Here is a 23,717-nt window from a genome sequence, read left to right as displayed (position 1 = left end):
GTGGTACTAACTGGTCATGAAATTTTTTCCTGAGGAAAAACATTATTTGTTGGAAAAAAATACTTAGTTATTCACTGGAGACCTTCTGACATTAAGACTTTTATGGAGCAGTTAAGACTTCTGGTCAACCTGGGGAAAGAATTTGGAGTTAAGTTTGCCAGTTCTGGAGGCTTTGGCAAATTCTTTCACAACTTGACATTTAGTAAAAATAGCTTGCCTTGTAAAACCTGGTGAAGGGCTGGTTTTAGATTCAGGTTGACATGGGACAAAACTGAGGCAGCTCACATGTATGCTAAAAGGAAGTAAAATGAATCACCAGAGAAAAAGCATTGGTTGGGATTTCTCAGAAACCTTCAAGAACTTCAACCTTTTTATACTCGGCACTGGATGGGAGCCTATCAGGCTTGATTATCATAGTTTCAAAAGAGTTTCTGATGATACCTGGATTCAGTATAGTTTAGCAGAAGACCTCCCATCCTTAGGAAATCCCCGGGCTTTTCTTAACAATAACACAGTCTCATCTCTGGATTAGATAGCTAAAATTGTTTCTCTTTCTCTCCAGCTTTTGAATATAAAGGTAGGGGCATTAGCATTTTTTCCACACTGGTGGGAGGTGGCAATGGGTCCAGTGGATTGAGGTAACCCTAGGAAAGGTCTCAAGGCTACAAAGCCTCGGTCTGCAAAGCAGATGCATCAATAATCACGGGGGGAAATGGACATGAAATAGCTTTGAAAAAGAGATGATTCAGAATTCTGACTCAGAGGGATCTGGGCCAATTTCTGACCTCATCCTGGAGTCTGACAGCACCTGGGCTCTCTAGAGTTCTCCTATCTAGACTGAGTTTAGGACACACCTGTCTGGCCCAGAGGGGAGAAGCTGTGGTGTGAGAATTCTACCTGCAGTGGAATGCAGCTGCTCCTATTAGCTCAGACAGGGGATCAAACTGATAATTTCTGGAAGCACAATTTGTCATACTTTCAATCAGGAATAACAGATTATGGCGCATGTAAGCACTGTAAAAGGAATACAAACTTTGACAGTTTAGGACAAGCTTTTATAAAACTGTATATATGATGGTAGTCTGCACTTTTATGAAAAACCATGTACTTTATGAAATAGTACATGCTTGACAGTAGTTTGTTTTCCTAGAAATGTCTTTTGAGTTTTGTTTTGAGTTTTGGCCCAAATGCTCACTGGTAGAGAGCAGATAAGATGAAGGAAAATTACAAGAGCCACTTGCTTAAGGTTGCAGATTTTGTGTTTCATGGAAGGGAATGACAGAAGGAAAAAATTGGCTGAAGGAAAATAATTTTACTTGAGATTTTTGGTAGAGTCATAACAAAAATGATTTTGTGAAGTAATCTGAGAAGTATTGTAACCAGAGTTTGCCCCCAAAGTTTTTAAAGTTATTTCTTTCCCCTGTTAACATCTGCAGACAGCCCACCTGGGGTTGCCTGGGTTAGATGACTTTAGGATGCTCTGACTTCCCTTGAACTCTCAGCATCAACAACCTGTCTGTAGCTCCAGGAGTTTGGCCCCAAGGAAATTTTTTTTTCTGCAAACCTAAACTCCCAGAGCAACCAATGATCCTGGGAGGAATTTGGGCATGGGATCAGTGGGAAAGAAAAGCAAATCAATGACTCAGAATTGCGCAAGTGTCTGAGATCGCTGTTGATAGGAACGGACACTCCACAGGCATTCCCAGACCACATGCAGACCGACCCAAATCCATCTGTCAGCATCAGGTTCACCTTAGGGATGACTCAAGTCTGTTTCTGCCTAAATGACTGGTCCTGGAAGAGGCATCAGGAAATGAACCTCTTAGGACTATTCTTGGGGTCTTATCTCCCACCCACAGTTCTTTCCCACTTGCGGTCTTGACTTAGCACGTGTCCCCACTTATGTGCCCTTTCTGTGTTCTGTACTTAATGAGTCATCTGGGCATTGTTAGGCCAACTGGTGACTGTTGAAAATTTTACCAACGAGTATTGTAGGTTCTTGTTTGGAAAAGGAGAGACATGGAAAATATTATTCCTCAGTAAAGCTGGTTAAGAGAATTGGTACACTCAAGGAATGATGGAATACAGAAAAAAAAAGCTGCTGATTGGGGTTAATCTTAATCATTTCCAAGATAATGTGGTTGGAAAAAATTGGAAAAGTCAGAAGATGTTGGCACCACTGTTCTTCATAACCACTGTCACATCTAACTTCTGAACCCTGAAACCTCTCTAAGCTTTTGCGTTCCTGTCAGAGCCTATTCTGGACAGTCTTTGTAGAGATATTTGGTGAGCTGTCTGGCGCTGTAGCCAAGCAGGGCTGCTACTGAATGATGTAAGTTAGCAGTTGCTTTTCTTCAAGGGTGAAAGCAATGTGATGTATCCTAGCAAACCAAGTCAAAGGTAGAAAATATTTCAGCTTGTATGTAATTGTTTGTATACCACCATCACACTCAGACAAGGGCTCATGATGTTTAGGCTGGCCTTGAACACACTATGACACTCAGGATAATCTTGAACTTCTGATGTTCTTGCTTCTGCCTCAGTCTAGGATTTCAAGCATGTACAATGAATGCCTGATTTGCTGAGGGATCAAACCCAGGGTTTTGTGCATATTAGGTAGGCATTCTACCAAATAAACCACATCCTCAAGCTCCAGATTCCTATACTCTAGAAGACTTTTCCAGCTGCTAGTATCAGCAAGCTTAATGTATTGTGGATCATAAGGACATGCCAGGGTTGCTTAACCTCAGTGCTTCTGACATCTGAGGTGCACAATTTTTGTCTGTGGTTGGGGCTGGATGACAGTGGAGTTTCCAGTGTATTATGATACGTTTATTAACTTTGCTGACCTCCATTTACTGAATGACTGTAGTACTCTTTTCTTCCAGTATTGACAATCAGAATGTCCCTAGACATTGACAAACGAGTTAGGGTATGTCAATAAGCTGTTCTGTCACAGATATTGATAACCAATCACTTCATTGTCCAAGGTGCTCCTGGACATCTTTGCAACATTTGATTTTTTTCCTTAGGAAAATCTTAAGGAGAAAAAACATTTTAAATTCCACAAAAGAATTAATGGATAATCAAAAATTTAGAGTGGCAAGAAGGTTTTGCATATCCTCAGTGTTTAAATTAAATTCCTTGATCTCAGGAAGCAAAAAATCTCAGAATCAATAAATTAATGTTAGGAACAGTAGGAGGTATTTTATGATTGGGACTGTGTTTAATCCATGCATGGACACTGATTCAGATTACATTCTTGCTTGGCAATCCCATAAATCTCTGGCTATCTAAATTTTGCTAGATCTAAAGTCAATGTAGAGCTTTGACCCTTTATACTCTTGCCCAGATTCTTAGAAAATCAACAATAGTAAGGCTGATTTGGGTCGGCATCCAGGTAGTGTTCAAGTATGGGCTCTGCTAAGTAAAGAAATCTCAAGCCAGGGCTCAATTGTGAGGCTCAATATACATATAAAAATGTTCTCTGTGCTCTTAAGATAGGAGTTGCTGTGTAATTTTGGGAAATGTCCAGTCCCTAATGGTTTACCATGACTTTGGAGAATATTAACATCAGTGGGTAGAGGATCTCAGCCTTCTTTGGAAATAATACTGTGACGAGCCCTACGTGGGCAGAAAATACCCTCTTCTCCCTTTTGCCTTGCAACCATGGGTTATATTGTAACTTTGTTCAAGTGTTCAAAATTCTGACTAACTCACATTTTTTAAAAGAAATTTCTGTTAATCTCAGAAAACGAAAGAATATAAATCATCAAGCAATACTTACACAGTGGCTTTGATACAGAGAAGTTTATAAGAGCATCACTGTATTTGGTTCCAGGGAATGGGATTTATCTACTAAAGGATGTCTTCCTGACATTTTATCAGGCAGGAAGTACTCTACAGCCAGGGATTTCAAATGGTGTGTCACGATGAGAAAATGGCAAATCTGTTCTTTCAGGAATCCAGAGAGGGTCCCCTTACATTGTTCCTCTTACATTGCTCTGAAAAGTTTGTTCTCTCCAGGGTGTAGGCCACTGGTTCCATCCCAAGCTAAGGAGTGGTTTAGCAAGCACTGTGTCCACATGCTCCCTCAGTTGTTGTCTCAGAAAACAACAGCCGGCTCATACTACTAGTCTTGCACACCCAAGAGTTAAATGCCATGGTAGATACACACATGGTGTTGAACAGGGAACAAGATTCCCACTTCCACATTTTTTTCCATTTTCATTTTTGTGTGTAATCATGACTTCACAGGTGATTTATGGAAAGGCTCTTATTGGTTTCCCACAAAAAAAAAATAATCTTTGTGATGTTGGGTTAATGGAGAGGGAAGGAATTGCAAATATCGTTTCTGGGGCAACAGAAGTCAACCACATTATAGCTGAAGACATGATTTGAGCTACACGCCTGTGAAATGCATCAATAATGTCTCAGGTCCTTTTGCTCTTCTGTGTAAACAGGCATAACTACACACATGCACATACACATCAGCCACAAGACACCGTGCTAACGCAAGGTGATGGTTATCTAATGACTTGGAGAAAGGCCACGTTATGAATTAAAACTATGATTTTTTAATTATGTAACGTGAATGGCATGCACTGTGTTTCCTACATATGTCATACATACAGATCCAATACACACAACACATATCCCAATACTTTGGGAATGTATGGCCAAATAGAAACATGTTTTTAAAGACCATTTCTATCCTTTGGTCAATTAGAATATTGTTCCTATTAGCCAAGTTAAGTATTTATTATAGAAATATGTTTATAGTCTTACTGGAACTTATATAACATAGCTAATGGTGGGAGGATGTTCCAGTACCCACCAAATCAACATGCACCCTTATTTTGTACATTTCTGTGGGTATTTTGTTGAGAGAGAATTTTCCCCACCACTGTACTCTTACAGCCTGACCTAGAATAAGTGTTTGTTAAGTGAGTAAATAAAACTATATTATATAACAACTTTCCATCCAATGATCCCCCTCAAGTCTATCCACATGCTCAGCCACTGGAGGTTTTTCTGTAACACATGGTCCACATTTGAATTCTCATATTCAGAAACACAGCTGGGTGAAAATGAAGTTCCCTCATTTTTTGGATGGCGGACACAAACCACAGATAGCAATAGACAACACTGAGACAAAGCTTCTGACATGCTTGGTGATTAAGACAGAAAACACGTTTTTAGATGTTTTAAAAGCTACATGTACTTTATGGATCCTACTTTTCATTAAGTAAATTACACAAATTAAGAGTGTTAACACACATTATAATGAAGAATTAGGGGGAAAAATTAGAATTGAGAACTACTTGTTTTTGATTGAAGTCCAATGAAATTGATTCATGGAAAAAGGTTTCCTAAAGATTATATTCATTTAATGACAGACAGTAACGGTAGCCTCTCTCAGGTGAGACATTGGTCCTGTGTCTGTTGGTGTTCCCAAGCATTCTTCACTACAAGTATAAAAAGTTCAGCATAGGAGACTGATGCTGTGCAACAGCCAGAATTTATTGATTTCAATTGCTTGACTTAAGCTTCATCAAGGGGGCAAAAAGTTGAGGGTCTTCGGGTACTGTGCAAGCTATAGCACGATGCAATGTGAGTTCTACATGTCATGGTTTGGGATTCTGAAAAAACTAATAAAACAAGTGAGATGTGCATGAAATCTGGTATTTATTGGTAGTAACTTGGAGCTAGACACTTTGTTAGCCATTCTACATGTCATCTCATTACTTTATATATTCCCACACATAGCATTTATGCTTCTCATTTCAGTGATGAAAAATCTGAGGTTCCGAAAACCTGCGTGCTTACTAGCATCGGTGGAGTTAGGATGGAAACGATGTGTCTCTCAGCTGGGGGATCCACACTGCCTTCCAATATGAAAGCTTGGAGTAAAGACAAGTTGAAAGAGAATAGACATGATGAAGAATCGGTTTGGTAAACTGGTGAGGTCTCAGTGACCCCTGGATCAAAGTAGAAATATAATAAAAACACATTAGTGGCAAAAGATGAACAGATCACAGATGCCCCAGCAATGGAGAAAATTTTGCCTAGGTAACCTCATTTAGAAAGTAAACATTTCAAGTGATTTCAGTCTTGGTTCTCTTTATTCAACTCATTTAGTCCATAGGAGGGTTGTTGGTGTCCTTGTGTGAAGTCAGAAAAGGAATTTAGCTCGGTGGACAAAAGACATCAGTTTGTGTAATCTATGATCTTACTCCTCAACATGTGGGCAGAAGAGAGCAGCATCCAAGGGAGTTCCCAAAGGGTGTGGATTCAGTCTCCCATCTAAATCTCTCTACTCAGGATTTGTTTCTAACAAGAACCTCAGAAGATCTGTGTGCCCATCAGAGTTTGGGAAGAACTTATTTCTGAGACAACTTTGTAGTTGCAACATCATCTATTTACTTCCCTATCTTCTTAAAATGAGTTTAAAGGAAAACTTGTTTTACCCATCCACAACATATCTTCATCAAAACGCTTAAAGAATAAACACCCTTTGATTTTATAGCTTCTCATCTTCTGCCTTTCCTGACAAAGTACAATGAAATATATCTATATTTCATTTATACACATTCTGCTCCTGTCTTTTCTCTTGTTTCTAACATCTGTCTAATATGTACCTTAGGGTTGAAATGCAAAGAGAAGACTTGCAGTCTTATCAGCAATAAGAAAGTGTATTAAAAATGTGTGCCATATGGAGTTATTATCATCATTTGTTGGCTCAAATCCTTTATAGCATTTAGTGAACATTAAAGTGCTAAAGAATAGAGAAGTATGATTTTGTTCAACTAATATGGGAGAGTTCTTCATATACCAGTCACTAGCTTAGGTTCATGGCAACACTGAATATTACACATTTTTCATAAACAAAATAAAATCAAAACAAATTTAAGGATATACTGAAAAGATCATATACTACAATTAAATAATATTTATTCATGAGTTCCAAGAGTGACTCTACTTAAAAATCAATGCATGTCACATTGTACATTGATAGAATGAAGACCAAGAACCATATAATCTTCTCAATCAACGTAGAAAAAGCACTTGATAACATTTAGCATTATTTTGTGATAATGACACTCACATCAAGTATAAGAGGACTGCAGCTTAACGTAATGAAGGGAATGCAAAACAAGCTCACAACTAACATTAGGTAATACGCTGAAAGCATTTCATCCAAGATGAGGAAGGGAGGCAATGACACCCACCATTGCCACTTTTGTTAAAGGCAGTGCTGGAAGTCTTAGCCAGAGAAATTAGTCAAAATAAATAAATAAATAAATAAATAAAAAGCATCTCAAATCAGAAAGAAAGTTGATGTGACCAACATTGATCAGATGATGTGCATTATATAATCTATGAGATTATACCTCTAGAGATTATCTATATATCTATAAAAGTACATGTATGTGTACAAACATGATCACACATGTGCACACATGTACACAATGCATGAATATGAGTACATGTTCACACACACATGAGCATACATATCCACAAACACATATATACACATGATCACATATATGTACCTAGCCAGAACCAATATATTCCGAAGTTTCAGAAACAAAATTTTCACACAAAAATTACTTGTGTTCCTATATGCTACTAATGAGATATCCAAAAGATTGATAAGATAATCTTATTCATAATAGCATTAAAAATAAAATATTTGGGAATAAATGTCATTATGATCAAAGATCTATAATTTAGAATGATAAAACTATGATGAAAGAATTGAAGAAGACACAAATAAGCAGATTTGAAAATATCAAAATGTCCATACTACTTAATAGATCTCTGTAGGTTCAATACAATCCTATTGAGTTTTCATAAAACCATGAAGACCCTGGGCAAGCAATTTTGAAGAAGAACAAAGGCAGAGACACTGAAACTACTTGATTTCAAAATATATTACATATCTTCAATAAACAATAATAATAATAAAACAGTGCAGGCACAGAAAGAGAGTATAGATCAATGGAATAGAATGGGGAGCCCAGCAGTGAGCAACTCATGATGGTGTCAAAGGAGCAAAGATTGTACATGGGGAAAGGACAGCAATTCCGGTAACTGGTACTTGTAAAACTGGACACCCACCTACATTCAGAAGGATAAAAGACTCTTGTCTCACAAACTAAACAACAGACAAATAAAATGGATTAAGAATATCATGTAAGGCCCAGAAGACTAAAACCATACATGTAGAAAAAATACAGAATGAAAAATAGAGGTAAATAAATTAATAGCTGTCTAGGCAATGATTATTTTATTAATTTTTTTTGTATCAATATACTACTTTTATTTGCATTTTGCTATTTCATTTAAATGTCCTATTTGAATGACCCTCTTGAATATTTAAAGAGGTCATTCAATGCACATTTTGACTTTAAAAATTGAAAGCTGAAAGAGATAATTAAAAACTGAAAAATGTAGAACTTTGTTGTGAGGCATCTTATTTTATTTTATTAATTACACTTTATTCACTTTGTATCCCCCCATAAGCCCCTCCCTCCTCCCCTCCCAATCCCATCCTTCCTCCCTACTTGACACATGCCCCTCCCCAAGTCCACTGATAGGGGAGGTCCTCCTCTCCTTCCTTCTGATCTTAGTCTATCAGATCACATCAGGAGTGGCTACATTGTCATCTTCTGTGGCCTGGTAAGGCTGCTCCCCACTCAGGGGGAGATGATCAAAGAGCGGGCCAATCAGATTATGTCAGAGGCAATCTCTCTTCCCATTACTATGTAACCCACTTGGTCACTAAACTGCCATGGGCTACATCTGTACAGGGGTTCTAGGTTATCTCCATGCCTGGTACTTGGTTGGAATATGAGTCTCTGGGAAGACCCGTGTGTTCAAATTTTCTGGTTTTGTTGCTCTCCTTGTGGGTTTCCTGTCCACTCCAGATCTTACTATTTCCCACTTTTTACATAAGATTCCATGCACTCTCCCGAACAGTTGGCCATAAGTCTCAGCGTCTGCTTTGATAGTCTGCAGGGCAGAGCCTTTCAGAGGCCCTCTGTGGGAGGCTCCTAAATTGTTTCCTGTTTTCTTCTTCTTCTGATGTCCATTCTATTTTATTAATTTTTAAAATCACTGTACTTTGCTTATGTTTGCACCCCTATATGATCCTCCTCATTTTCCTATCTTCTTTTGATGATCTCCCTCTGCCTTCTGGGTAAGGATTTTTTAATATGAATCAGAAAGTACAGACAACAAGATCAAAACAAGATAATTGGAATTGCAATGAACTAAAAAGTTTCTGAAAAGCAAGAAAAAGAGTCAACTATGAGTGAATAGACAACCAACAGAGTGGGAGGAAAATATCTGTAAACCATACATTTGATAAAAAATTAATATTTGTAACATATGAAGACTTCAAAACAACTCAGTAGGAAACCAAAAAAACAAAACAAAACAAAACAAACAAACAAACAAAAAACCAAAGAAAACCAAACAAAATATTGTTTTGTTTTAAACAATCAACCTCAAATCTAAACTACAGGCTAAGGATTTACATAGTCATTTCTTCAAAAAGACAAACAAATGTTTAAAACATTTATAAGTGCCTGACTACACCAATCCTCAAGAAACTGCAGATAAATATGACAATGACATATCACTCCACACCTCTGGGATGTCCAGAGAGGCAAGGTAGGTATTGGTGATCACGTGTAAAAAAGGGAACACTGTTCAGTATTGACAGTAATGTAAGTCCATTATGGAAAACAGTGTGGAAGGTCTTCAACTATTTAAAACACAACTACCACATAGTCTCATAGTTTTCTTTCTGGGTACATAGAAACCCAGGATCCAGAAGGAAATGAAACCAGTGTTCTGAAGTAATATCCACTGTCACTTGCTCACTGAATCAGTGTTCACAGTAGCCAAGACCTAGAAACAACCTAAATGCCTGCTGATAGATGAATGGATTAAAAAAATATGTTGTATTTACAAAAATGTGTATTTTGAGCCCCAATACAATCCTGTAAGATTGCATTGCCAAGTGACTATCAAGGTCCTACTTTGTATACATTCTCCCTATGGTGTTCACAGAATGATGAAATCACTGAATGACTCAGGTCTCAGAACACATCCCCTGTCAGTATGGGTGGTATGACCTTACACACACAATGGAATACATATATTCCTGGATTGTAGTGATTCAATCCATATTTTTTTTACTTTCTAAATTTTTTAAAACTTTTTAAAATTTTATTTGTTTTTTTAATAAATAACAGTTTATTCAATTTGTAGCCCCCTCCCTTATGCCCTCCTAATCCCTCCTTCCCTTCCTTCTCTCCTCCCATGCTTCTCTCCAAGTCCACTGATAGGTGGGCCTCCTCCCTTTCTCTCTGAACCTAGCCCATCAGGTCTCATCAAGACTGGCTGCATTGTCTTCCTCTGTGGCCTGGTAAGGGTGCTCCCCCCTCAGGGGGAGGTGATCAAAGAGCCAGCCCCTGAGATCATGTCAGAGACAGTCCCTGTTCCCATTACTAGGGAACCCACTTGGACACTGAGCTGCCATGGGCTACATCTGTGCAGGGATTCTAGGTTATCTCCATGTATGGTCCTCAGTTAGAGTATCAATCTCAAAAAGACCCCTGTGCCCAAATTTTTTGTTCTCTTGTTATCCTTGTGGAACTCCTGCCCCCTCCAGGTCTTTCTATCTCCCCCTTCTTTTATTAGATTCCTTGCACTCTGCCCAAAGTTGGCTAAGAGTCTCAGCATTGGCTTTGATACCTTGCTAGGTAGAGTCTTTCAAAGACCCTCTGTGGAAGGAGTATTAATCATACTTTGAACCTTGAATTTTGACCTTTTCCTGGCCTAATGACAAGGTACAGCACTCTTTCTTGGTGTCTGGCAGCAGCAGCAAGCTGAAGCTCTCAGGCAGCCACTCAAGCACATGAATAAACAGCCTACATGCCACAGGGCTGTGGTGTTCTGTGGTCTAGGTATATTAGCTGAATGTTTGGTTTATGATACTTTCAATTTATGATGGGTTTACTGGGATGTAATCCCATATTAAATTGAGAAGCAGATTTATTACACACACTGTGTCAAAAGAGAGAAAGATGGCCATTTGTAGCCAGCTAGATTAGCCTGGATGTCAGTATGCCTTGGGAAGACAAGAGCATCTGACTAATACATACAATTTGAAAAAGTCCAATTAATAAAAGCAGGGGGTAGAATGGTAGTTACCATGGAGATAAAGACAATGGGGAAATGTTGGTCAAAGTGGACAGCATTTCAGATAAGCAGGATGAAAAACTTCCAGAGATTTAATCTACAGTATGATATGGTGGCTGTGGTCAATCATATAGTTTCGTGGACTTGAAACCTATAAAAAGAGTAATTCATAAGTGCTCTCACCACAGAATGAAAGTCACAATATGGTATGCAATGATTATGTTAATAACTTGAGCATGGTAATCATGGTAGAATCAATAGGTATATAGAAAGACAACACTGTACTTTAAATATATACAATTGTCAAAATAGAATTCTCAAAATATTATTTTTAGTATTATTTTTATTATTAGCTAGGAAGAAATTTTGAAATACAGTTGATGCAATAAAATTATGTCACTAAGGCACCAACTATTAATTTTTCTATAGGGATCTAAACAGGATCTACTGCGGTCATTACTTTTCTCTAAGTATTTATTTATCTTGGCAATATTAGCATGGCTCTTTTCCATCTTTTGCGGGTGTATGTGTAGGGGAGGGTATGTGTGTGGGTGCATGTGCCTGTGCATGCACATGTGCAGAACAAACACTAATGTCCCAAAAAACAGAAAAACTTCTGCCTATAACATATTCCAGGTCCAGACAGAGTCACATGAGAATTACACTAGATTTTTGAAGAAGATCTACAAGTAATACTGCTCATATTTTTTAAAGGAAGAAACAGACCTGTTGCTTCCAAACTCTTTCTTATATTAAAAACCAGCTAAAGCATGACAACACCAGCGGCAAAACCACAAGCCAATATCCCTAATAAACACTGATGAAAAAATTCTGAATAAAATGCTTACAAAGATAAAATAGGCATGTATCAAAAACATCATCCACCGTGATCAAGCTGGTTTCATCCCAGAGATGTAAGAATGGTCCAACAGATGTAAATGTAATAAGTCATATAGAGTTAGAGACATAAACCAGAATTATTACCTTAATAGACGCCATAATGACCTTTGAGAAAAGCCAACAAGTCTTTATGATGAAAGTTCTAGAGAGAACAGAGCTGAAAGGAACATACCTCCATGTAATAATAACGGATTTACATGACAAATCCATAGCAACTTCATTCTTAACGAAGAAAAAAATCAAAACAAACCCTTTAATTTTAAGTTAAAGTTTAAAATAAGAAACAAGAGTGTCTACTATCCCCACTTCTTTTCAGTATAGTGGCTGAAGAGTAGGTAGAGCAGTAAAACAAGAGAAGGAAATCATAGGAATACATAAAAAGAAAAAGAAGTCAGGCTATCCCTATTTGCAGCTTATACAATATAGTATACAGGACAACTCAAAAATTCTACCAAGAAACTACTAGTAATGATGGAAACTTTCAGCAAAGTGTCAGGGTACAAAATCAATTAAAAAATCAGTGGCATTTTTATATATCAACAATGAATATGCTGTAAATGAGATCATGGAAACACTTCCATATATAGTATCCTCAAAAGGAATAAAAAGCACCTAGAATAAACATAACCAAGGGAATAAAAAAGACTACAAGGAAAAATTTAAATCTCTAAAGAAATAATTTAAATAAGATACTAGAAGATCAAAGACCTCCTTTGTTCATGGGTCAGTAGGGCTAATGTGAAAATGACCATCTTACCAAAATGAGTTGCCAGAGCCAGAGCACCCCACTCAAAGTCACCATGACACTTCACAGAAATAGAAAGATGCTAAAGTTCACATGTAATGACAGAAGACCCTGGACAGCCAAAGTAATCCTTATTTTCTTAAAAAAAAAAAAAAGGTTTTGAGACAGGTATCAATGTGCCCTGGCTTACCTGTGATTCTCTACATACAGCGGGCTGGACTTGCATTCTCAGAGAGCAGCCTGCCTCCCTCCCAAGAGCTGGGATTAAAGGCACGCACCACAACAGCTAGCTCTTTTAAACAACTTTCTTCTCCTATTTATTATTATTATTGTTACTATTTTTATTTTATCATTGTGACTATATGTGCGTGCATGTATGATCTCTGTGTGTGAGTGTGGGTCCATCTATGCCATGCTATACATGTTAAGGTCAGAGGTTTTACTGGCTGATTTTGTGTCAACTTGACACAAGCTAGAGTCATCCGAGAAGAAAGAGCTCCAGTTGAGGAAATGTTTACATGAGATTTAGCTTTAAGGTATTTTCTCAATTATGGATCAATGGGGGAGTGCCCAGCTCATCGTGGGTGGTGTCCTACTTGGGCTGGTGGTCCTAGGCTCTGTAAGAAAGCAGGCTGAGCAACCAGGGGAAGCAAGCCAGTAAGCAGCACCCCTCCATGGCCTCTGCATAAGCTCCTGCTTCCAGGATCCCACCCTGCTGAGTTCCTGTTCTGACTTCCTTTGGTGATGAACTGCAATGTGGAAGTATAAGCTCAATAAACCCTTTCCTCCTCAACTTGCTTTTTGGTCATGGTGTCTCATCACAGCAATAGAACTTCTAACTAAAACAGAGATCAACTTTCAGGAGTCTGTACTCTCCTTCCACACTAGGTTCCAGACTTGCCTTCATAGAGTCTTAAGCTGCAAGTTCCAAACTTGCCTTCATAGAGTCTTAAGCTGCAAGTACTAGGTACCAAACTTGCCTTCATAGAGTCTTAAGCTGCAAGTACCTTTACCTACTGAGCCATCTCACCACCCTTCTACTTTATTTGGTGAGACAGAGTCCTTCACAGAACCTGGGGCTTCTCACTTAGATTAGATGGGATGGCCAGGGAGACTCCAGGATCCGCCTTTCTCTGCTGGGGTTACAGGTGTATGCTGTCCTGCCCAGCATTTTATGTGAGCATTGACTATCTGATGCCTCAGGTTTTCATGAGCCTGCTGCACTCAGGCTCTCACGCTTATGCTGCAGACATTTCACCCCCTGAGCCAAAAACTGCTCTCCTTCCCATCTTTAACTGCTCAGTAAAATATGCATATTTACTTACCTAGATATCCGAGTTGTATCTACAGATGTGCGTATGTATTGCAAAATTTGAATGGAGTTGTTGCAATATCTTGGTATTCCCATGCTTTTCAAGTAAACTTTCTCAAACATTCAAACTCTGAAACTTGGCCAGTGGATGCTTTAATAATGGCAGCTGCCATTGATTATCCTATTCCATTTACTGCTAGCCATGTACTGGAGGAGACATCTTTCTTACTAAACTAGATGAAGGTACAACCTAGGTTTGGGGAGATTACGCAACTTTCGAACTGTTAGACTCTACAGGGTAGACTGAGGCCCCGAGCTATTATCCACTAGGGTAAACTGCGCGGACCCACTCTGCAGGAGACGCCATGGGACTTCCTAGGGGTTGAAAGCAAGGTCTGTCTCAAGCTACAATACACAGCTGAAGTTTAATTTTAGATTTTCTCCTTGATCCACTCTTCTGGTCTCCATATGCTTTCCTTTTGCTGTGAAAACTCTTTTCTACATCTTGCACTAGAAAACTGTGAGGAATTAGTAAAACTTGAAATTGAACTACTATTGAAGACAGCAACTGAAACTGTCTGGAATACTCTGCCAGCACTGAGTGCTTTGGGGTTTGATGTGATTTTCGGAGACACAGCCTCACTATGTTGATAGGCTTGCCTTGATCTTCCTGCCTCAGCCTTTCCAGGGCTAGGATTATTGGCATGCACCAACACCCCAACTCACTGACTTTTACTTGCTGCCTCTTATGATTTCTGCTTGAAGGAGTCTGGGAAACCTTGATGTAAAAGGCTCAATCACTTTTTTACATATGTCCACAATAGGAATTTATTAAGTATGTTTTCCCCTACCACTTCGGTAAACAATAATAAGAATGCTCAATTCTCTTTTTTTTTCTATTTTATTTTTAATTTTTATTTATTTATTATTTATTCCAATTTATTCACTTTGTATCCTGGCTATAGCCCCCTCCCTCATCTCCTCCCAATTCCACCCTCCCTCCCTCTTCTCCCCCTAAGCCCCTCCCCAGTCCACTGATAGGGGAGGTCTTCCTCCCCCTTCCATCTGACTCTACCCTACCAGATCTCATCAGGACTGGTTAAATTACCTTCCTCTGTGGTCTAGCAAGGCTGCACCCCCATCAGGGGGAGGTGATCAAAGAGCTAGCCACTGAGTTCATGTCAGAAACAGCCCCTGCTCCTCTTACTAGGGAACCCACTTGGAGACTGAACTGCCATGGGTTACATCTGTGCAGAGGTTCTAGGTTATCTCCATGAATAGTCCTTGGTTGGAGTATCAGTCTCTGCAGTCCCCCTGGGCCCAGATTTTTTGGCTCTCTTGGTCTCCTGGTGGAACTCCTGTCCCCTCAATTCTCATTATTTGTAGAAGGTTACTCAGGAAGGTAATCATAGCAGTGGGAAAAGATGCAGAGTGATGGTAAGATCTTAGGTCTCAAGAGAACATTTGATTCCCAGTTGGCTATTTTTCCAAAGCCCAAAATTAATGGAAGATATATGTCCAAGGAAACTGCTGACCTCAGAAGATAATCAAGGGAAAATAAATGTCAAGTTAACAAGTTGTTGTTGGATTTCAGGCCATCTTGAGTCAGTATGTGCTGCCCTGAGAGGAAGCATATGTTAAGTTCAGAGAACACTGGAAAGAAGCCTGTGTCTCCCTGAGTTCTTAGAAATGGCCAAAGTGTGTGTGTTGGGTGGGTTTTTTTTTTTTTTTTTTTTTTTTTTTTTTTTTTTTTTTTTTTTTTTTCATTACAAAACATACTCTCTAAATGTCCTTGCTCTTCTCCCTCAGTGCTATATTCCACTGTCCAGGCAGTGCAGTCAGATCTGCTTCTATTTTCCCCATCAGCTTCCCAGGCAGGCTCCTTCATCTTCCTCCTCCTCCCTTTGCTGGTGACTTTTAAGAGGTACACCAACTGTCCCTTTTTTCTTAAAGATGAAATTAGCCCCTCCTACCCACTCCACACCAAACTCCCTGCTTACTCCTAGCAAAGAAAAAGAAAATGACAAGTAAGTTTTACCCATTTAACGTCTTTCCAATGTCTTTTTTTAAAGTCTGAAGTGGGTAGAGGCTCTGGAGATAGCTCGGTGAATAAAGCATTCATGGGCAAGCATGAGGATGTGAGTTTGATCCCCAGCACTCACCCAAAAGGGGTGGCACATACCTGTACCCCAGCACTAGGGGAAACAGAGGCTTGTCCCTAGGGCATGCTGGTCTAGCTTAATAGGGCAACTACAAGTTTTAATGAAAGATTATGTTCCAGAAATAAGGGATGGTTTCTGGATCCTGGGAAATCACAGCTGTAACACTTCTTGTCAATACATGTAAGCACATGAACACACATGTGCATCCTTCCATGAAAACACACATATGTGCATGCACACACATGCACACAGGCACAAACAATTAAAACCGATTTCTGAAACATAAACATGGCCTCCTTGTATTTTTCCATGTTTTTTTAAAATTAATGTACTACATTTCGAAGAATGCAATCCTCTTTCTGCCATACTAGGTGCCACAGACCAAAAATCTGCTGATTATAATTGTAAACCCCACTGATTGTAAGAAGTCTTCCAATATTGAAAAAAAGAAAAGCATGTTGGGGATAGTGAAAAAGAATGGTATTTTCTTGGGTTTACATAAATTTTACTAGTATTTACACGAAAATTCTACAAATGATTTCTCTTTACTCCAGTCTCTCTTCAAGTATGTGATTGTGGTCATAGTACTAATTGATTCAGGGGTTCATGAAAAATACAGCTTTCTAAGCTCTCCACACAGGTTGACTGAAGCACAGGCTGTGGCCTGACCTGGGTAGCAGTAGTTTTAAGCATTTAGCCTGAGGGACTCTTTGTCCAGAGAGGTGAACTTCTCAAAGGTGACCCTCAGATCGACATCAACAGCATTGCATAGAACCATGCAGAATGCCAGAACACAGGAGATGGCTCCATGGTCAATGCACTTACAGCATGAGTAAGAAGACCAGGGTTTGGGTCTTCTTACCCAAACACACAGCACACAGACAAACAAAAAGAGAAGAAATGATCGCAGTACCGGAAAGCTTTTCCTAGACCTACTGAAGCAGAATGTGTATGATGTCCAGGTCCATTAATGTTAGAGAAGCAGTTTGGACCAGGTTACTGGGTAGCCAGTCTGTGTAGGAGCTTGTTAGAAATCAAGATCCATGCAAGGAAGGACCTAGACCCCCTGCTCAGATGTAGCCCATGGCAGCTCAGTCTCCATGGGGGTCCTCTAGTAAAAGGAGCAGGGGTTATCTCTGACATGAACTCTGTTACCTGTTCTTTGATCACTTCCCCTGGTAAGGAGGCCTTGCCATGCCACAGAGGAAGAGGATCCAGGCAGTCCTGAGGTGACTTGAAAGGCTAGGATTAGGTAGTAGGGGAGGAGGACTCCCCTTTTCTGTGGTCTGGAGGGGGATGGGAAAAAAGAGAAGGAGGATGGGACTGGGAGGAGACGAGGGAATGGGCTACAATCAGGATATAAAGTAATAAATTATAAGAAAATAAAAGAATAAATAAGTGAGGGAAAAAAAGAAATACAAATTCTTAGGACTCAGCCCAGTAGGATGGAGCCCAACTTCTCTGGGTGACAAGATCCCTGGTGACTCTCATACATGTGGTGGCGCGAAAGCCACCTTCACAGCCCACCTTTCCCTTTAACACATCTGATGACAAGCACAGACAATACACGGCGATGCAAAGAAATGGGGCACAGATTTTAAAATAATTCCAGATTTTAAAATAATAGCAGATACAACAATTAAGGAAACAGATAACAAAACACCAGTTAGTTAATGACGAGTTATCAATTTTTAAGGGAGTCAGCCTAAGCCTGAGGAATGCCTGTAGCTTTAATCTCCTACTGTAGCATTTTTCCCTCCCTTGACTTTTCTGAGCATCTTCAACAAATCCATTATTTGTTCTCCATATTGCCTCTTGAGTTCAACTCTGAAACCACCACTCTCTACTTTACATTCAGGGCAGAAGGGTGAGAATTAGTTGTCTCCTTGGGGGAATGGCTCATTCATTGCACTGGTTGTTGAATGTTTATCACAAATGCAAATAACCTGGAGGTGAAAAGATAGTTCTTTCTCGTAGGAGCCTATTGATGAGAAAAACACAGTAAGTAGATATATACCTGATATGTTGTAGGCATGATACGATCATTTGTTAGAAACATGGGCTAACATGGTTGCAAGATAGATTCAAGGAATGCAAAAAGGGTCAGTAAGTAGTTCCTGTTAAAACTGAAGCAAGACCTCCCCTATCAGTGGACTTGGAGAGGGGCTTGGGAGGAGATGAGGGAGGGAGGGTGGGGTTAGGAGGGAATGAGGGATGGGGCTACAGCTGGGATACAAAGCGAATAAACTGTAATTAATATAAAAAATTTAAAAAAATGAAGCAAGAGGCTGTTAAGTGGTGAAATGTAAAAGAGGCATCCATATAAGCAGCATTGGAAAACAGCAATTTATAACCAGCCACAGACCCATCGTCTGTACCAGCAACGACACCAGTGATTCAGAAACAAACAATGGAAAGAACTTCCAACTTTGGATTTTGATAAAAAAAAAAAAATCATCCTTTAAACTATACAGTCCATGTCTGATGCCTCACAGCATGCCCTTCCTATTATCTCCAGCATTCCGTGACTATATTGTTTATGCTAGTATTATGCTTAATTAAGCACCATGGCAATATCGATGAGAGTCTGAGAGCCAGATGTGGCCCAGAGCGTCCAAAAATGCAGCTATCCTGGCAAGCTACTGACAAACCTTTCAGAAGAGAGAGAGAGAGAGAGAGAGAGAGAGAGAGAGAGAGAGAGAGGCTTCCCGGACACCTTTTCCTCCTTTACCCCACAGATCTAAACCTAAGAGGCTAAGTTTGAAGGTTAGACGAGAGTAGCAATCCTCAATACTTGCAGTCACCAGCATGCTTGAACACAGCATCCTGGCAGCCACCCCATACAGCACAGCGCTGCGTCCTAATGTTGCTGCAGAAGGGTACGTGTATGCCTTTGCACTTCAAATGAGCAGTCCTTAGGAAACTGAACCTTCTACGAGGACAATTGTCTCCAGGAACTCTCTCTGACCTTAGTTAGCCTTAGTTAGCTTCTCTCCAACTTCTCAAATGTCTTTAAGATTCTTTGCATCCTTTAGTCATGGCACTCATCCTTCAGAACTCTACTTATAGACCTATGACCCTTTGCTCTACCAATAAAAGCCAGAAAGGTGTTTGAGCAGCATATGACTGTCCATCACCTTAGCTGTTTGCTCAGTCTTACTGTCTGTTGGGTAGTAATTTTAGGGGGATTGTGTTGGAAAAGCAACCAAATTCCCAGCTCTTAAGGAATTAAAGACCCAATGAAAGGAGATGGATTGATTAGCATATCAGCAAACTAAAAAAAAATTTAAAAAAAGATAGCATTTTCGTCAGGGCAATGCATTAATGAAAAGATGGCTATGAGGTAGAAAGAGACAGGGGAGTGACTATCATTGTGTTTGGAAATCTTAAAAAAATGGAAAGCAAAAAGAAACCAGCAAGACCATTGAGGTAGAGTATAGTTGTATGGCCAGAAAGGAAGACGGGAAGACAAGTGTGTAGGATTTTCCTAGCAGATAGCATGAAGGAAAGTTGACTCTGCAGATAAGGGTCTTGATAAGGCTTATATATTGGAAACTGCTTTTTTATGGAGAGAACAAAAAGAGAAATTGCATTTACAAGGCATGTGCTGACCTATGAGAAAAGATGATCTGAGTCAGTGGGGCTGGGGAAAAGCACTCAAGTTCTTAGGTTTTATGGGTACTGATAAAGTAGGCTCTGGGAGAAAGGCCTCTCAGCTCTGGCCAGGAGGTAAGTTGGTAGGACGATGCTGGTGCCATGAATGGAGACTGTAGGAAGAACACACTGGGCAGTGGATGACAGGGTGCGGGTTCAATTCTAGAGATGCTGAGTCTGAAAGGCCTGTGAAACATCAACTGCTGCTGGACAGGTTTGTTAGCTTGCAGTAAATCAAGCGATAGAGGGTCTTCTTCATATTTTCTGCTACTGCAGAAAAGTAGCTAAGTTCCCAGCCTTTGGAGGGAGAACATTTTGCTTTTATATTCTTGCTTCCCTACCTAAGGAACCATTCCATTAGAGCAATGTCTGCCCTGAGCCTTCCATTTGCTAACTAGTGATTCTTTTAATAAATGATGCCTTGGTTAGGCCAAGTGTTGAACAATGATAGGCTGAGCTGATGGTTACAAGGGTGACACTGACAAGCCAGGTCAAGGAATACTGGAGACGTCATTGCAAGAAGAACCAGGGTGTCCACCGTGTTGGTGATTGAATCAAAAGAGACATAGAGGGACTATGCAGTTGGCTCAGTGGATAAGAGCAATGTCCATACAAAGTCCTGAAATACTGTCCTCAGCACTTACGTAAAAGCCAGACATAGCTTGTATGCCCATAATCCTGAGACAGGAAGATCTTGGGGTGGTCTGGCTAGCCAGCCAAGCAGAAATGGTGAGCCCTAGACTCAGAAATTAGACTCTATCTCAAGGTAATAAGACAGAGTTACCCAGCATCCTTCTCTAGCCTACACAGGTACAAAATACAAAATGCTCACACACACACACACACACACATGTTCACATGTACAAAACTCCAAACATATTCACACATGCATGTGTATGCACATATGCACACACACTTGCATATACACATACATGTGACATGCACACACAATCAGGAAGTCTAGTTTTAGCCAGCAGACACTTCTCCGGCTTTTAGCTTTTATGCATGTACTACAAAAGCCCAAATCCCCAAGTTGACCTATTGGCACATGGTTTTTGTTTGTTTGCTTGTTTGTTTTTGTTTTTTAACAGTAGTGAATAATCTCTTTTGCTGTAAATTTATTTAATGTGGTCAATCGCACAATGTATAATTTCCATTCGACTCGTATTTGAAAGCACAATTCTGTGGTAGGTATGCTTCCACCATTCTACCACAGTCACCACCGCTCACTTCCCAACTCATTCCCTCTTCCAAAACAGACTCTTTAGCCTCCTAACATTGCTATTAACCCAACCCCATCATCACCATTACATTTATTTTTCTTGTTTTTTATTTTATTTTTTATTTTATTTTACTTTTAGGTAAAGACAGAGATGGTTTATTTGGCAACAAGGAATAAAAAGAAATTCTTTAACTGTACTCTCTTGTGGTGCTTGGACTGCACCACACAGGACCCCCTCTGAGCAGATCTTCTGCTGAAATGCAGAGACACGGAGCTGCTTGCATCTTGTAGACAGAGAGGCCAGCTGCTGTGCTTTCCAGTGCTTCAGTGGCTGTTGCAGTTTCCTTCTTGTCCTGGGCCTTCATGGCAGGAAACAGAACTACTTCCTTGACATTATTGAAATCTGTGAGAAACATGGTGATCCAACGGAAACCCCACGCCCCAGCCAGCTGTTGGGGGCTGCGATAGGCAGGGGAGTACAGAAGTTTTCATCTATGAATATGGCCTCATCATCACCAGCAGCCTTGGGCTGTTTTTCAAACAACTGTCGCTGCATCATGGGATTGTTCAGCTCATTGTACACATTGCACACTGCCTTCCTCATGACAAATAGCTCAAAGCCCAAAGCCCTCAGTTAGACCCTCTTTGGAGTAGTGCCTCTTGACCAAAGGGCTCATCATCTGGAAGTGATCAGAGATGAATGTAGGACTGATACATGTCACTTCTAGGAACCCTCCAACAAGCTTATTGAGGACCCTGGCTGTGGTGTGAGGTGAGGGCATTCAATAGCTTTTGTGTCACAAATATCATCAAGAATTTTTGAGTTTCTTCAGTTTCAATGAGTTCGATTCTGGCAGCTTCACACCTAGGACTTTCTCAAGTTCTTCTTCCATGCTGATTCTTTGGAAAGGTGGGGTGAAGTCAATCTCATAACTTGGCTTTCTGGCCTACCTGGGTGGTAGGTGAACTTGTAACTGCTTGTAACGCTTTTCACCACCCCAGATGGCATCTTCTTTGTGATTTCTATGAGGACATGATAGTATGCATAGGCCATGTAGAACTCACAGGTGGCGAACTTGGGGCTTGGAGTCAAATCAATTCCTTCATTCTGGAACTAGCACCCAAGTTCATAAACCCAGTCAAGGCCACCAACCGCCTCCACCTAATGGTAGAGTTCTGGAGAAATACTCACATAGAACTTCATACCCAGCTCATTGAAACACATGATGAAAGGCTTAGCCACAGCTGCCCCTAGAATGGTGTTCATCATGGGAGTTTCCATCTCTAGTAATCCCAGCTCATCCAAGAACCTTCTTGTACATGTGATGATCTTAGAGTGGATGAAAATGTTTTGTCTCTCAAAGTCATTCAGTCTGTAATCCATGTATCTCTGAAGATACTTTGTTTCCCTGTTCTTGAGGCAAAAGTGAAAATGAGGTAACATTTGCAATCAGGAGCACAGGAGTGTGATTTCATAGGGGATGATGCTCAGCTCACCCTTCTTGGTTTTCCTGAGGTTCCCCTGAACTCTGATTATATCTCCTCAGTGCAGTTATTGATATGAACCAATTCTTTCTCTGATTTATAATTCCTGAAGTAAGCTATCACTTGTAACTTGACCCCTTCCCTCAAAGGTCATAGAAGATGAGCTTTCGCTAGACACTCTCTTGGCATGGATCTGACTTGCCACATTTAAGGTGATGTCAGTCAGATTGTCCCCAGGCTGAAGGTGACTGTATTCTTGGATGAACTGATGAGTAAGATGTCTATGTGGAACTTGTGTGAGTCCCCATCCTTCCACCTGACCTTGAGTTGGTAGACTGCTTGACTACGGATCTTTTAGTGTTTGTTCAGGTCCACTGTCTCCTCCTTAGCACCCACACAATCATCAGCAGTGTGGTTGGTAGGAGGAATGCAGCCTGGCTTACTTGTTTCTCACTGAGCTCTTTCTGCCTGACCTCTTTTTCTGCCACTTCCTTCTCAGGTGTCTCTTTAGATCATTCTTGCTTAGTTTTGGCTAACCAACCATTTCGATTTCACTCCCCTACAGTGTGGCCATTTCCCCCTCCATTCTATTTCTAAGACCTGAGCACTCCAAGTCCTTATATGAGAGAAATCTTACATGACTTCTTCTCTTGGTAATTGGCTTATTTCACTTTATATTTCAACCAGAATTGTGTCATAATTTCCTTCCTGTTTAAGACTGAATGCTGTTTCATAATATCTACATATAATATATATATTTTTTAAAATCCACTTACCTACCAATATATACCAGGATTTAATCCATATTTTAACTATTGATAATTAAGCTCCTGAACATGTGTGCACTATATGGAATGTTTTCTGTAGTTTAAATATTTGGTTTATTATTTAAATATTTGGTTTAAATATTTAAATATTCCCGCCACTCATCCTCCCTCTTGACAGTCTGTGCCAAACACTCACTTCGGCTGGCACTGACAATGCTTTCATATAAGGGAAAGCATTTTCACTCAGCAACTG

The 23,717-nt window shown here is 40.0% G+C and overlaps 1 protein-coding gene and 1 pseudogene across 1 annotated transcript in view; both read right to left on the bottom strand.

The window, feature by feature from the left end:
• Positions 1–23,717, bottom strand: part of Palld (palladin, cytoskeletal associated protein) — a 373,952-nt gene that overhangs the window by 292,013 nt on the left and 58,222 nt on the right. The gene's annotated exons all lie outside the window — the stretch shown is intronic.
• LOC129669592 (lysine--tRNA ligase-like) lies at positions 21,401–23,271 on the bottom strand (annotated as a pseudogene).

Source organism: Psammomys obesus, unplaced genomic scaffold (assembly GCF_907164565.1).
Source record: "Psammomys obesus unplaced genomic scaffold, mPsaObe1.curated_primary_1811, whole genome shotgun sequence".
Classification (NCBI taxonomy): domain Eukaryota; kingdom Metazoa; phylum Chordata; class Mammalia; order Rodentia; family Muridae; genus Psammomys; species Psammomys obesus.
Note: the sequence above shows the minus strand (reverse complement) of the source record. Positions and strands in the feature narration are given on the sequence as shown.